The 17,021-nt window shown below is 47.8% G+C and overlaps 1 protein-coding gene across 2 annotated transcripts in view; it reads right to left on the bottom strand.

Moving 5' to 3' along the window:
- Window positions 1-17,021, bottom strand: part of LOC126539904 (alkaline phosphatase-like) — a 163,012-nt gene that overhangs the window by 39,538 nt on the left and 106,453 nt on the right. The gene's annotated exons all lie outside the window — the stretch shown is intronic.

Raw genomic sequence — 17,021 nt, 5'->3', positions numbered from 1 at the left:
AGGGGAGAACGAGGCAGCGTAGGCGAGAACAAGGCACTGTAGGGGCATTTATTCCCCGAACTGCAGCGCGCCCGCCGGCCGCCCATTGTCTGGCGTCTTTGTCGGCGCGTGGGAACGGGTGTCAGTTGAAGTTCCCGCGGCGCAGTAACAATAGCTGGTCCGCCGAGCCAGTTTAGTTAAAATGGGGACTTCGTCAAACTCGGCTCCAACGACCGAGAGTCGAGGACGCACGTATTGTTGTTCACACACAGTCTAATTAGTCACGCCGTGGCTAGAGGTGTGCGGCGGCGCTCCCGGAATGTTGCCGCCATAGTCGCAACTGGGTGGCAAAACTTGCACTGCAGCTGGCCGTTCTTAACAGCGCCTCCATGGCCCGGAAAATCTCGACTGTCTAGCGCTGACAACCGCTGGGCAGGAAGAGAACGGCTGGTGGCCAGGGGGTGATGCCTTGGCGCGCAGCGAGCCCTGGTGTGATGATGTCACCGCCCCAAAACATAGAACAAGGACAGGCAACTGCAAAATGAACCCCACAACACGGCTCTGCGCCGAGATGACGTACCTTGGCTCTCACTTTAGACCCGTTAGGCTTCAAAACAAAACATAGGTGCAGAAACAAAAAAATGCTGCATTTCGCAATGCCAATTTCTGAAGCGATTTCGTGCTGACAAATTCAGCAATCATGGAGGGAATCTTGCTAAATGAGAGGGGATCTTCTTGGCTTAACAAAATTAACACTAGTAACACTAAAATTTTGGCGGGACCCTCAAACGCAGAATTCAAATTAGTCTGCTTAAACCATCCGCATTGCTATTAAACTTTCTCTTCTTATATCTAACGGAGGAGTTGTACTCTTGGAGAGCGAGACTCCATCGGAGCAAGCGGCCATTTTTGTGTGACATTTGATTGAGCCACGTCAGAGGATAGTGGTCGGTCTCGAAGATGAACTTCGTTCCGTACAAGTAACACGACAACTTCTGGGCGGCTCAAACTAAACAAGCGCATTCCTTCTCTGAAGCGCTGTAGGCTTCCTCTCTTACATTTGGTTTACCGCTGGCATAGAGGATAGGATGCTCCTCGTTATCGTCGCCGACCTGACAAAGTACCACGCCCATACCTCTGTCGCTTGCGTCGCATTGAACTATGAATTCCTTTGTGTAGTCTGGCGCGCGAAGAACAGGACGAGAAACCAATAGCGTTTTCAAACTTTGGAAAGCGTTCTGTTTGTCCTTATCCCAGTGTACGCTACTTGGTGCTCCCTTTCGGAGGGCGTCCGATAATGCACTTGCCATTTCCGAGTAATTCGGAATGTACCGTTGATAGTACCCCAGAAGTCCCAAAAATGAACGAAGGTCTGTTTTCGTGCGCGGCTGAGAAAATTGTCCAATCGTAGCTATAGTCAGCTTGGTCGGCCGTCTCCTGCCTTGGCCGACAACATGGCCCAGATAAGTAACCTGTGAACAACTAAATCTACACTTTCCCGCTTTCATCGTTAAGCCGGCTTCCCTCAACCGTGAGAACACCTGTTTGAGGTGCGATACGTGTTGTTCCCAGCTGTCCGAAAAAATTGCTACATCATCCAGATATGGCAAGGCAAACTCCTGCAAGTCTTTTAGGACAATATCCATTAACTTAGAGAAGCTAAACGGGGCGTTCTTCAGCCCGAAGCTGAGTGCGAGAAGGCGAAAAGTGCCTACAGGTGAGATGAATGCGGCATAGAGACTGGCACTTCCTGAAAGGGGAACTTGCCAGTACCCCCGCACGAAATCTATAGTTGAAATGCATTTAGCAGCGCTAACTTTTTCAATTCGTTCCTCAATGTTGGGTATCGGGTACAGCTGATCCCTAGTGATGGCATTTAACTTCCTGTAGTCAACACACGGACGAGGGTCCTTGTTAGGGGTTTCTACCAGTATTAGCGGTGACGTGTAGTCACTCTCATCGGGCTCGATAACTACCAACTCTAGCACGCGCTGTATCTCTGCCTCCATAATTTCTCTGTCTTGGAGACACCCTGTAAGGCTTTGATCTTACGAGTTCGGTCGATGTCAGCTCTATTTTGTGCGTTATTAGTTCGGTTCTACCCGGCCGATCGCTTAATCAGTCGAGATATTGCCCTAACCCCTCTTTTAGCTCATCTAGCTGCTCGGGTCTTAGAGCGTGCGAGCTTACCGAATGTTTTACTACTTCTTCTAAGCCGATTTCAGAGTTGGAGGTCGCCCTGTACTCCTTAAACTTGGTACTAGTGCCATCCTTCTCTTTGATAGTATAGTTAACGACTCCTCTCCGCTCTATATACAGCTTCATCAAATTGCAGTGATATATCCCCACCTCCTTCCTGCGACCGGGCATTTTCAGAGCATAGTTAGTATTTGAAAGTTTGTGCAACACTTTAACGGGGCCGTCCCAGTGAACTTCAAGCTTGTTCTTTCTTGAAGGTTTGAGGATCATTACGTGGTCTCCGGCGTTGAACGTACGAAGCCTCGCATTCTTGTCGTAATAGAATTTGGCGTTCTTTTGCGCCTCTCCCATGTTCTTTTCGACTAGTTCTTGGGTTGCGCTTAGCCGTTCCAGCAAATCTAGCACATATTCAACCACTGTTGGACTCTCTCCTCTTTCTTCTCACATCTCTCTTAACATTCTCAGTGGAGAACGGAGTGTCCTCCCATACACTAAATCTGCTGGCGAGAACCCTGTAGCCTCATGTGGAACCGTTCACAAAGCAAGCAATGTTGCCGGCAGACAGTTCTCCCAGTCCTCCTTGTGCTCGTAACAGAGCGCACGCAAAACTCGCTCAAGCACCGAATGCCACCTCTCTACACTGTTTGACTGAGGGTGATAGACAGAACTGTGTATTAACTTTACCCCGCACTTTTGCAAGAATGTGGAAGTCAGTGCGCTGGTGAATACTGACCCTTGATCCGCCTGAATTTCGGCTGGAAACCCAACTCGTGCAAACACTGTCAAAAGCGCCTCTACTACTTCGGTGGAGCTGAGCTCTTTCAGAGGGATTGCTTCTGGAAACTTTGTAGCCGGACACAGCATGGTAAACAAGCACCTGTAACCTTATTTTGTTTTTGGTAGAGGGCCTACCGTGTCTATTACCAGTCGTCTGAAAGGTTCTGTTATTAAGGGCACTACCTTTAGTGGAGCTTTCCATGTCTCTCCTGGTTTACCCGAGCGCTGGCAGGCGTCGCATGATCTTACAAAGTTTTCTACGTCTTTGAAACAACCAGGTCAGTAGTATTCCATAAGCAATCTTTCCTTTGATTTGTTAATGCCTAGGTGGCCGGACCACCGATTTCCATGACAGAGACTCAAAAGGTCCTCCCTCTACTTAGTAGGTACGACTAACTGATCTAAAATTCTACCCTTTCGATCTCTGTAGTACCGATACAACAATCCTCCTCTCTCATGTATCGTCACGTTGCGCCTAGCAATGCCTTCTTTGGCTGTGTGATGTAATTTAGCTAAGCTCTCGTCATTCTTTTGCTCAGCTGCCAATGACTCTCTATCCACACGTAAGAGCTGATCAAACTTCTTTGAGGCCAGTGATAATAACGACCCTGTCTCGCTTGTGATTGCGTCAGCTTGCTCTTCCTGCAGGCTTGAACTTTGACACTCTAGTGCTACGCTCTCATTGAGGTGGTCAGCTGGCAGGCTCTCCTCAACTGATTTGTTGTCCCTCGGGCCTAGCTCGGATTCGGGTATTGAAGTTATACCTTCTTCTGCTTCCGCTGGAGCAGCTTGTGCATTTTCAGCCGAAAGCGACGCGATTTTACGAGCTTCGCCGCGGGTCAATGCCTGTACTATGCCCTCTCCCAGTTTAAGCCCTTTGTCACGCAGTAACTGATTCGAACGATTCGAAAAGATGTAAGGGTACTGCAGTGACAAAAATTTGGAAACTGCAGCTTCAGCCTCTAGCTCTCCGAATGGTCCACTGATTTTGACTTTGGCCATGGGCAGACACGCTGTGTTCTTCTACAACCTGTTTGATCCATACTACTTCTCCGGTGAAGTCATCTACCGTCACGTAAGACGGATGGACAATGTCCATCGTGGCGGCACTGTGTCTTAGCACTCGGCCTGGTTTGCCATTAACTTGCAGGTCATTAAGATATGGACTTAAAAGTTCCATATTCTCGTCTTTTTCCTCCACGTAGGAGAAAACTATGCTAGGCTTCCCGCAGTTTAGAGCTACATGTCCCAATTTGTGGCATTTATAACAGCGGATCGGCCTAAAAGATTCGAATTTTCTTTTCGGTTCCTTTTCTGCGGTTTCCCCGTTAAGTTTCTCCTCGCTTTTTTCTGCGGGCTTTTCCTTCACGTCTACAGGCTCCGATCGTCTAGTCTGCGTACCCTTTTTGAACGGAAATGGTTTCCGCGGTCAATTTCGACCGTCCCAATTTCGGTCCTCGGCGTTCAACTTTCTACGGGTCGCGTACTCTTCGGCTAATTCAGCCGCCCTTTCCACAGTGTTTACATTCCCTCTGTCTTGCACCCACAGTTTCACAGCTTGGGGGATGGTTTTGTAAAACTGCTCTAGATACATGCATTCAATGATCATGTCTCTGCTGTCGTACGCTTCCGCGCTTTTAAGCCACTCGACTAGGTTGGCCTTTAAGCTATATGTAAACTCCGGATATCCCTCGCTATCTTTCTTGCCTGTGCTTCTAAACCTTTGCCGAAAAGCTTCGCCTGAAAGGCGGTATTTCTTCAGGAGACTAGCCTTAACGTTTGCATAATCATATGCATCCTGTGCGCTCAGTCTGGCGATTACTTCCGCCGTCTCACACGGCAACATAGACAGCAACCGCTGTGGCCATGTACTCGGGCCGAAGTTCATCTTCTAGCAAGTCCTTTCAATATTGCTTAGGAACAATCCTATGTCAGTCCCGACCTCAAATGGCTTTAATAGCCTGTCCATGCGGTATGATTCTGCCTCACTTGATCGTCCCAGAGCCCCTTGATTTCCTGGAGACAACTCCAAACGTTTGCTTTAAACTTCAAGTTGCATTTTTCTTAACTCACGTTCCTCTCTCTCTCTGTCCCATTCTTCTCTCTTTTTCAGAAGTTCCAACCCCATTTCAATTTCTTCCTCACTGGCCTGTTCGGAAATTAACTGCAATAATTCCGATTCTAGCATTTCCTTGCGTACATCTAGGCCCAGTTCCTCACCAACAATCAACAATTCGTCTCTCAGAAATCTCTTTAACTCTATGATTGCTGCATTACTGCCTTGATCCTGCTCGCTAAATCTATCTAGGAAAACACAACCTAGCTAACACTCAACAATCTAGCTTCCCTACTGTTCTAAACAGAACAACCACAAAATGAAGCCTAGAGAGTCAAAGCAAGAACCAAGCACTCACCGCAGACACAGCAGCACGTCGCAAAGTGCATCTCACCGCTGTCAGCCAGTTGTTATGATTGGGGGCTCAATCCCATCGCTCGTGATCCGTTGTCAAGATTGGAGTCGGGCATGAATTAGAAGGTAGCTGGCCCATGCCGTTGTCTAACTTATCCACGCTGAGGACGTTGATGAAGGGAAGGACTGCTTCTCATCGACAACGAGGAATATGGGTTTATTTACAGTATTCATATCAGTCTAACATGACTGCTTGAGAGAGCGTGTCCTGAGCAGCCGCACAACAGCGGTTTTTAAACACTCGGTCCTTTCCAGATACCCAGGTGAACGGAAACGGCCGTCCAAGCACCGTAGGCGAGTTGACCAGGCACCGTAGGGGAGAACGAGGCACCGTAGGGGAGAACGAGGCAGCGTAGGCGAGAACAAGGCACTGTAGGGGCATTTATTCCCCGAACTGCAGCGCGCCCGCCGGCCGCCCATTGTCTGGCGTCTTTGTCGGCGCGTGGGAACGGGTGTCAGTTGAAGTTCCCGCGGCGCAGTAACAATAGCTGGTCCGCCGAGCCAGTTTAGTTAAAATGGCGACTTCGTCAAACTCGGCTCCAACGACGGAGAGTCGAGGACGCACGTATTGTTGTTCACTCACAGTCTAATTAGTCACGCCGTGGCTAGAGGTGTGCGGCGACGCTCCCGGAATGTTGCCGCCATAGTCGCAACTGGGTGGCAAAACTTGCACTGCAGCTGGCCGTTCTTAAGAGTGGCTAATGATGTGTGGTTTTATGGCGCAAGGGCTATGTTTCGCCCAAGAGCGCCACGACAAGCGGTAATGTTAACGATGTATTTAGATGATGTGCACAATGAATTCCTCATGGGAGATGTGATATGTCAGTAAAATGGCCTAGAAACAGTCACTGTAAGTGGCGTAGAATATATAGGTGCTAAAATGACGCTAACTGGGTAGTGACGTGGGCTATGGCAATGGGTTTTTGTTAAAAACATGATGCAACAAAACATAACACTGACACCAGGGTTCTAAGAGAGCCCTTCAATGCAGCCCTGTTAGTCATGTGCTAAAAGTTGCCTGGCCAAATGATTTTCAGGGTTTGAGTTACAGCTAAGAAAACAAACTATTTGCAGATTAAAAAAAAGGTCCATCACTCAGAAATAATGCAGGATGAAGAGGTATATTTTCGCTATATGCAGAAAGGAAATACTTTTCCCTCTCTGTTTCTATCGCGGGACACTGAATAGGAACAGGGAGGACTGTGAGACTATTGCCGCACTTAATACAAGTTGGTAGATAGCCCCCAGTCAAGAGATAAGAGTGAGTACCATATGTGTGGCCTATCCTTAATCGGCAAAGAAGCACTTCCTTGTACCGTGCTTGTACCCTTGTACCCATTTATCCAGTTCCCCAGTTTTGGTTTTATTATGTGAGGCTTATTCATCGCTTGTGTTTCCCACTCGCCTTGCCAATGATTCCTCAATTTACGGCGTAGAAAAGGCTTTGGGTCTGTGGCAGGGATGGGGATATTTCTATCTGCGTCGCTAAAAGTTACTGAGCTAGCGCTTTCGTTTGCCGCTTCGTTGCCTTTTATACCTTTGTGACCAGGTACCCAGCATATGACCATCACTTGATTGCACATATATAGGGAGCACAATCGACTATACAGCTCACTAAACACTGGGTTCTTATATTTTCTTGGACTAAGTAAGGCTGTGACTACGCTTAATGAATCTGTAAACACAATAGCCCTAGCAAGGTTTGTGAGCCTTATGTTTTGAATAGTCGATAGTATAACGTAGGCTTCCGCTGTAAAGGTATTTGTGTATGGATTTAGTGCCCCGGATACTGAAAATTAAGGTCCCAAAGCTGCGTAGGAAACTCCTTTAGAAGACTTGGAAGCGTCTGTATAGTATTCTGTACAGGAGTACTTCTTCCGAAGTTCACAAAAATGGAATTGTATATGTGCTCTGAGATATTTCTACGGAAGAGATGACGCATTCAATGGCCTGCCATTCTCACGGTAGGAGCAGGCGAGTGGGTGCCATTAGGACATTCTCGGGGACTACAACGCCTGTTTCTTCTGCCAGTGCTATCAAACGAAGGTTCAATGGAGCCTTAATGGCTGAGCGGTTGTGAAATAGCCGGGCAGTAGACACGTCACTAATAGATGAGTGACATGGATGCTGCATGTCTGATTTAACCTTGAGAGCATAGGAAAAAGTTAAATTTGTCCTTTGGAAATGTAATGACTATTCATTACACTCCACATGCAGGCTTTCTACGGGACTTGTCCTAAAAGCGCCTGTAGCCAGGCGTATACTCAAGTGGTGAATGGGATCTAGCATCTTCAAAGCACTAGGCGCAGCAGAGCTATATACTATAGCTCCGTAGTCGAGGCGGGACCTACAAGGCTTTTGTAGAGGCTCAAAAGTCATCTCCTGTCACTTCCCCAAGATGCGCGGGACAAGAGCTTCAGTAAATTCATTGTCTTCAGACATCTCGCTCTCAGATACCTAAGGTCAGAGACAAATGTTAGTTTCGAGTCTAAGACGATTCCTAAAAATTGATGTTCGCGGCTGACAGATAGCGGCTGTCCATTAAGATGGACAGCAGGGCCAGGTAATATACCTCTCTTTTTAGAGAATAGAACGCACGTGTTTTTTGGGGGTTTAACTTAAATCCATCCACTAAGATGTTTTTTTAGGCCAAGCTGTACAAATCGCTCACAGATAGAAATATTGCATGATTTAAATCCTATCTGTACGTCATCCACATACACTGAATAAAACATTGTTCGTGGTATGACCCTACAAAGGGAATTCATTTTTACCATGAATAGAGTGCAGCGCAGCACAAAACCTTGTGGCACACCTCTTTCTGGCGTAAATGGACAAGATAGCACTTTACCAACCCTCACACGGAACGTACGATTAGAGATGAAATGCTGTAAAGCAGTGATTTGGGCTTGTTGGTAAGACATCGCGAGGCTTATAGCGCGTGAAAAAGACAAGGACGAAAGTGAGACGTGACACACACAGGCGCTAACTTGCAACAATCTTTATTTCGAGCAAGGGACCCATACATATATACAACTTTTCGCGTACACCCCACATGCGTTGTTTACAAAAAAACCTTTACACACCATTGCGCAGGTACGATAACTCTGCGGGAAAGGGCAACTGATGGTTTAGACACACAGTTATCCCCAAGACTATCAATCATTTCTGCTTCTATAATTTCGCGAGTTATCCTACCTCGGGCTCTTCCCACAATGGAGCAGTCTCTGTATGCTGGAGCACACGTCGAGTGGTCACCATCATCCACCCCGGCTACAGTGCACCTGTAATGCCTGCAATGGGCGTCAAGGAACCCACCCCGCTTTTCTGCTACATTATACCGGTGTTCCTTTAAACGTTCGTTGAGGCAGCTTCCGCTTTGCCCACGTAGTTCTTCCCACACTTTAAAGGAAGGTTGTAAACAACTGCTTCCACACATTCAACAAACGGTTCCTGGTGTTTCTTTTTGCACGTGCGCTTATCAGAGAGGCCTGGTCTGGTTAGTCTGCACAGACATTGCAATTTTGTAGAAGCTGAAAATACAACCCTAAAGGGCCGTTTATAGTCCGACGTAACGCCCGCGCGCGCACGCTACGTCACGTCGGCGAAAACAACGCCTCTATAGTCGGGCGCACCGGCGCAGCCAACGTAACCGGCGGCTTCCAACGCGCCCCGACGGGCCCGGCGCCGATATGGCTCCTGAGCCGGTCGCGCGTCGAAGTCGGCGGAACTCTGGCACCACAATGCATTGCGCGCGAAGAAAAAGGCGCCAACACAACTCCGCAGACGGCTTTTGCGGACGGCGCGCGACTTGGCGAACCTTCTGCGCATGCTCCGAAGATAGCAGCCTACAGCACGCACGTTGAAGTATAGAGGGGGATGGCATCTCGGCTGGCGCAGCGCAACCGACGTAGCGTGACTGACCGCGAACGACGCTCGGCCGCGCGCCGGTAACGTCGGACTATAAACGGGCCTTAACATTCGCACGTTGATTTTCTTTAAACGGTGCGATAGGCCATGGATATATGGGATGACAGCAGCGCTCCTCTTATCTACACAAGGCACGCTGGCGGAATTCTTTGATAGCTTCGACTTGAGCAGACCCTCAGCAACGCTAATAAGTACATGTGTAGGGTAACCTGCCAATCGAAGACGGAGGATCTGATCCTTGATGCTTTCGGTCATCAGCTCCGGGCATGACTTACATAATGCGTTTGACAAGCATGTCTTTGTGATTCTCCTCTAAACCAACTTAAAGTGCGCCGACTGATATGGGAGCTTGTTCGCGCGAGGCTCGTACTTCCAGCGTACATGGTCGTTGAAAAATAAAAACTTAATGTCAAGAAAGTGGATACTTCCGTCAATTGGCTGTTCATGCGTTATCTTTAGAGGAGATAAACCCTCGCGTATAAAAGAAAGTGCATCAGTGGTTCAAAAATCAAAACAGAGCTGCAGTCAAGAAGAACTAAAATGTCATCGACGTATCCAAAAACTTTGAGAATCTTAAAATATGGAAGCCGACCACTTATGTTCGTGTCTAGTTCTGCTAAAAATATATCGCTAAGAATGGGAGCTATACACGATCCGATGCAAATTGCCTCCTTTTGTATAAAAGGCTGCCCTTCCCACAGAATGAAAGTAGACTGAAGATAAAGGCTAAGAAGTCCGTAGTTTACTTATCGAATTATCCAAGTGACCCACGACGCTGGCCTCGCGAATTTCTGAGGTGGCTGAATCGGGGCCAACCTGTTGTAGCTCACAGGAGCGTACAACACCAAAAGCAATATGAAAATGAAGTGCTGCACATTCAATGCATATAAAATACGCAAGGTACTAAAAAGGAACTTTAAACATGATGCGAGTGCAATGTTTGTGCGGAACGTTTTATGGAGTGGTCATGAGACACCAGTTAAACGGATAACTAAGCGCACACGGATGTGATGCCTACAATTCGCTGTTGGCGTTCGATACGCCTAGCGGCCTTCAAAAGTGTTTAGTTATGTCGCCGAGTCAAAGCAGTGAATTCAACAGTCGCGACCACGCAGTGCTTGGAATATTGCCCTCACTCTAGCCAACATTTACGATCGCAGCTTACCCGCCACGTGCGCTTTAAACACTGGCTGACTAATACGATGGCACGACATGAGGGCAAGAGACGGCTTGGAACGGATGTCATGCTTCTATGGTGGGGGTCAAAAACGTCACAAGCTCAGGTGTGGAACACCCGCTTTTACGACTAATAAATGATTCATAGTCCTACCACGCGAATCCTTCCCATGTCCGTAGACGATCAAAATGTGCGCGTTTTATTCCCGACCTTTCGCTGCACTTTCAACACTCGGCCGGCTACCGTGTGCAACAGTATCGCCAGGTGGTTTGTCACTTCGTGACACGAGAGCAACAACCCCTTTTTTCCTTTATTACAAGAAAGAAAGATGTCACGCGATACACAAGACCAAAACTCTCAAAAAGCACAATATTCATTCCTGCCACCGATTGCGTTGCATTTTTGATACACTGGCTTGGACAGTAGTTGGCCAAAAGCGTTTCGTCCAGATGGTGTTCCTCATGAAAGTTAATTTTTTGTCACCTTGGGTAACTGTGATGTTCATACAGAAAGTTAGAAAAGTCTGAACTCTCCGCGTCTGCGTGACTCGTCTACGCATCCTGATTTCCTTAGGTTTTGGAATAATAAACCAGACTATGTGGCTCAAAACCAATACATTATCGTAAGTTATTAGAACTCGCTACTTAGTTTTCGTTCTCAAAATAACTGACGAAACGAAAGTTTGTTGGTCACGTGTATGATTAGGATTATGTCATTTCGTTTAATACCTGTTGCATTTTATGCTCTGGCAGCTTACATGCAAACACTCGTTTTTAAACACCACTCATAAAAGAAGGAGGCTCTAGTTCTAATTTCGCATACTAATTGAGTACGCAGAAATTACCAGCCGTAAATCGGGTTTTTCTGACGCAGATGCTGACGCGCGCTACGTTAACTCCCTTCGTAGTAAGCAAACATTGGATGCCGCTCATACGATCAGAGAATAGCTCCCAGCAGCAGGCGCAGCAGACGAGGCCATGCCTCCCACGCACGCTCCCAGAGCTCATGTTTACGAGAGTGCGTGCGGCAGCCACGTCGAAGGGCACACACTCAATTCCGCCAGTGCACACGCTGGCTCTTCAAAACACCGGAGCTGACGCGCGTCTTTGAAAGCTGCCTGTCGACCAGCACGCGCCGCTTCGCAGAGAGAGCCGCACCAGGGAGTTATTGCGCATTCTTCTCTCTCCAAAAACACCTCTTTTCGTTGTCTTCTTTTCCCTTCGTTTTCTCTAGCCCACATCCATCCACCTTTCACGCGGAACGCGGAGAGGCGCGACGGTGTTGCGGGCGACCTCGACACAAGGAAAAATGGGTAAGTGTGGAGAGAGTTAAAGAGAGGAGCGCGAGAACCGCTTTCCTTTGGTATACTCCGGCCGCGCGGACTGCCTTACGTCAGTGTCACGGTCAGTTCACCGCAAGCGCCACGCACGCCATGTGGAAGGCGATAGCAGCTTGTGCAATACTCGGGAAGTGGCATCAATGCGCACACGATAACGTGACGCCGTTTCTTTCGATACTCTCCGTTCTTGAAGTGAATAAACAACGTATGCGATGATGGCGTTAAACCTGGGTGACTCGCATAAAAAAAAAATTGACGGAAGATTGCATTCGCGCTGAGTTTTCAAGCCGTGATAGAAGACAGTCACATCGTTATCCGCAGAAGCATAAATTAGCACTGTTGCATAGTGTTTACATAAAAAGAAAATGGCCAGGCTTAGCTTGGTTAAGCCAAGAATGTGTTGCATATTGTGTTGGGGCCCAGCTTTTCCTCCGGCTGTCATGACGTCACGTCACGTGGTTGCGCTAAAGGGCAATGGTGGCTGCCCGGCCGCGCCCAAGGGCTGAACTGAGTGATTGCAATATGCAACGCATTAAACTCTAGTGTAGGGGTATGAGCCACTATGATGGCTCATACCCCCAATGGTGGCTGCCCGGCCGCGCCCAAGGGCTGAACTGAGTGATTGCAATATGCAACGCATAAAACTCAAGTGTAGGGGTATGAGCCACTATAGTGGCTCATACCCCCAATGGTGGCTGCCCAGCCGCGCCGAAGGGCTGAACTGAGTGATTGCAATATGCAACGCATAAAAGCGACACGGCATTGTACCTAGCATGGGACGGGGCCGCAGGCCTGAAAACTAGTGCGTCTTAGAGCGAAAGGGACGACATAATCCATAACCACGGCTACCCACACAGTGTGCTGTCTCTCGTCCTTAAGCAACGCAAAGCATGCCAGGCGCGTCACCAGGCAAGCCTCTCCAAGATTCTTTATAGCCTCTCTCCCTCTCTCTCTCTTGAGAGACAGAACAACGTAGACGTGTAGTTTTATAAACATAAAGTTTGTCAAGTAATACGCAATAGTATCCATAATTTCGCATCATACCACTTGCAACATTATGCAAATTTTCTGAGAAGAGAGGTCGCTAACATCTTGCAGCTAGTATTGTCATTGTCAATTATTTGACATTTCTGGGCCCCACCATAAAGGGGAAGCAATAAAAAATAATAGCGGGAAGCTTCTTCGTCAGAAAATCTTGTAAAATATCGTTACGCGAAAACCAACGAGTCCGATCATTTCGCACCATTTGAACAGTCGTTTCAAATAGTAAAACACTGAAAAATACGACGAAAAGAAAAATCTGTCAGGAGCTTGTAATAAAATTCCATCTGTATTAACTGCGTAACTGTCTAAATGTTATTGTGCCACAACGTTCCAGGAAAGATTCCTCTGAGAGACCGTTTCAGGCCTCGCCGACGAAATGAATTCAGTGTTAATTGTTTCTTATCAAGACATCGAATGGCGACTGTGTTGAAAATCTTGCGATATCTGTGGTATATGAAACTAGCAGTGGTAGGCAGAAGTGACCAAATTGCGATAAACTTCGCAAAACACGCAATGAAACACCCTTGAGATTTCATCTGGCACCTTGCATCGTGTGCCACATTTCTTCGCCAGGGTGTAACTGACGTTGTTCATGTTACTTTGTCCAAGGCTGTTCCACAGTACTGAACTGCTTACGCGTCAATGAAACGAATGCAACCCGTCGACGTAAAAAAAACAAAACAAAACAAAAAAAAACCTCCTGGGAAGTTACTGACGCCGTGACAGCGCTTTGTTGTGTCTGGGTGCACAGGTGGCTGCAAATTTTTGAATAGGCATTTCAAGAAAACAGACACCACGCTCTGGGCGTGTTCTCCGAGACGAATTCGCGCATTGTATTTTTCGACGGTGCGCCTACACCTACTACACGCTGCCTTAATTGCCTCCGCTCCTAGGCTGCGAAAAAAATTTGCCTGTTCTCTAATCTGATCTCCGGCGGAATAGTCGGTTCGTTAATCAGCACTCGTGAACGCACCGAAAGAAAATGGTGTGCCAAGGACACGGGATCGAGGAATAAAGCAGCTGCGCGAGATCGCACGCATTTCCCGCAAAGCACACTCGAAAAGCCACGGCTCGAAGGCCCGATGATGACGCTGCACCGCCAATATGCCTAGGATGAACAAGTGTGTGTCTTTGCCCTGCAAATGCGCCTGTGTGCGTCAGTTAATTCCTGACTGCCATCCCAATTAATTGTGCAGATTTTAATATATTGCCCTTTCGTAAACGCAAATCCGCGCAGTGCAAAAGCGTGGTGTCCACGTGGCTTTCCGGGGCAGCGGCGACGAGCGCCGCCTTTTCCACTGCGGACGCATCACTCTCACCGGAGTGTTCATCGCGTGCACATAACCGTCCCTCGTAAAACTGTCTGATCTCTGCGTACAGGACGACAGTCCTCGTTCTATTTTTATCGCTCGAGTGGCCAGTGCTAGGGACAACGCCTCACGGCGACTGCATGAGCAGCCGTCACGCTTCTCCTTGTCAAGCACGACGGCGATGTCCCTGCACAACCCGTCGTGACCACGTTTTGATGGAAGTACGCCAAATAGTCGGAGCCTCAACTTCCGCAACACAGCGATCAGCATTAAGTAATCGTAACGAACGCGGACAACTCCACATGGTGTTTCCGATGCCACAGGTAATTAATGACCAGTGGAAGGCCGAGCACGCTAGAGAGGTCCGAGGGGCTCGAACTTCTTAGACACAATGCAAAGTCACGGACAATAAATAAACACTAAGGAAGTTAATCGCTTTGTTCATTTGGAATGAAGAAACAGTAATGTAAAGGAAAAAGAAAATGGACGAAAAAATTACCATGCCGCAGGTGGGGAACGAGCCTACGTGTTGCTCATTAAGCGTGCGGTACTTCAACACTTAAAGCCGCATTGTCACGTGTTTAATACTCATTAAAAATAGTCTCGCCTTTAAGAGTGCACTTTATTTGCAAACGTGATATTATCGTTGTTCCCATTTCTTGCCTGAGTGCTTCTTTAAAACATTGCTGTATCATGCGATTGTTCGCATTATTGCTTTGGCAGTTTATTTGTAACGTCGACATGTTATTTTGACTTGTATGTAATAGCGCAACACTATCTCGTTATTTTACCACGCGTTCTAGAGTCAGACAGTAGCCGGCGCCGTATTTTCGCGCATCATGTCGTTCCATGAGGTAAAAAAAAATCTAGCGCGGCGCCTTCCGGTCGTCCACTTTCGTGGATATTTGCGTGCATTTCACCTTGGTGTGCTTTACCCAGCGCCTCACACGGCCAAGGCGGCGGATACGGAGCAACATCTTACCCGCAGGTCCCACGGAGCACGTGAGCATGGGGGATCAACTGGCCCACCAGAATTAATGGGTTGGCCTCATTATCGAAAACTGTTCGTGCAAGCGTTGCTTCGACCGAACTATAGCCTAAGCTCAGTCCGAACAGGCTGCAATTTTGTGCTGCGTCTAGCGCGATCATATAAGCGCGCCTCAATGCGTCTAAACTAGGCCGAAGACCTTCGCTGTGTAGCGAATGGGTGGGTCGTCATGAATCCTTTTCCAAGAATAGGCGCGGAAAGACAAACAACCAAGAGAAAATAAACACAACAGCGCTAACTATACAACTGTCTTTCCCTGCAGCACTTTGGAAAGTGCAGGAGAATGGCAGAGTTGGCTTCTTTCGCTACGACAGCATCAGATACGAAGTCGACATACAGGGTGCCCAAAATTAAGCTTTCTGATTGTCTTAAAATTATGCGCTGGAAGAAACACGAAGACCACCTTCAACTGCCATTTTTCTCTGATGCGCACAAGCACAATCATTTCATCTCTGTGCTGTATGTTATCTGCTTTACCGCTGGGGACAAAAATAGTAAAACAGACCTAGTGCTGAGCACACTGAAAATATTGCTCTTTGATAAGCTTTGCAACTCGCTCTCTACGTTTGTCTTTGCTACCGCTGATGATAATGCTTTCCCCGCAGGGGGTTCTTTTTTCCCAAATATGCTATCTGAGAACGGAGTAATGTATTCGCAGAATATGCTATCTTCGGCCTTTGCAAGAACAAACGCTGTCAGGTAATACACAAAGGTAAGAGACATTTTCACAAAAGGTCAGATATACCGGGTATGCAAAATTAAGCTTTCTGGTTTTCTTAAAACTAGGCACTGGAAGGCGCCCGAAGACAACCTGAGCAAATAAGTTATGCGACTAGGGGGACACAATGCAAGGTGATAATTATCGCTGTCAGCAGCCCATTCAGTTAAATAAAATTGAATAGTAAACGTTTTGTTGACAGGAGTAAGTGGGTATGTTTGTATCAAAAATTAGAGGCGGTCGTGTTTCTACAGAGCATCAGTTTCAATAATTCTAGCATTTCTGTACTCCGAGATATCCGACTTTAATTGTCGTTCCCATGATTACGCCTGCAAATGAGCTACCATCGGCGCAAAGCTCCTCCCTGATGTGACGCGGCTGTTGGGAGCGGCGTTCTGTCTGAGAACGGCTGCCGAAATAGAAAATCGAAGAACCCGGAACCACTGTCGTAACAGGCGATCGCGCAGCCTGTAACAATGGCGGCAGCTGCCATGGCGAGATAATGGCGCGAGCGGAGAAACCGGAGGGCAGTGCGCGTGCGCGATGGTGAGCAGACGAGCGGGCGTGGTCCTTGCCTGGGCTACGCAAATAAAGGGACAGCTAATTTCCAAGAATTGTGAATGTTATCGAAATCAAGAGCAACAACTGCACGGCACACCCCGCTGTCACATCTTGATATCTCCTACGGTTGCAGCTGTAAACAAACAGGAGAGGAGAAGGCAAATAGACAAAGGTGCTTGCGTTTATCTGCCTACCTTCACGAAATTTGCGTGTCTGCGTTGTCGCTGTCTTTAGGAGCAATTCACGAATCCCTCAGTGAGTGCAGCCAACCCTCGACGTAACGCCCAGGACTAGCCCACTACAGACGTTTAGCAACAGCCGGAAGTCATCCTGACGCAACTGTCCGCGGAACGAGTGCGCATACAACAGCAGTGTCAGGCGATGCATCAATGCAAATAGCAGTGGTTAAGCCGTTCCGGTTACGTGCGTGCGTGCTGACTGATAGGGTCGCTCCAGTGACGAGGATGTG

The sequence above is a fragment of the Dermacentor andersoni genome, chromosome 2, assembly GCF_023375885.2.
Source record: "Dermacentor andersoni chromosome 2, qqDerAnde1_hic_scaffold, whole genome shotgun sequence".
In the NCBI taxonomy this organism is placed as follows: Eukaryota; Metazoa; Arthropoda; class Arachnida; order Ixodida; family Ixodidae; genus Dermacentor; species Dermacentor andersoni.
Note: the sequence above shows the minus strand (reverse complement) of the source record. Positions and strands in the feature narration are given on the sequence as shown.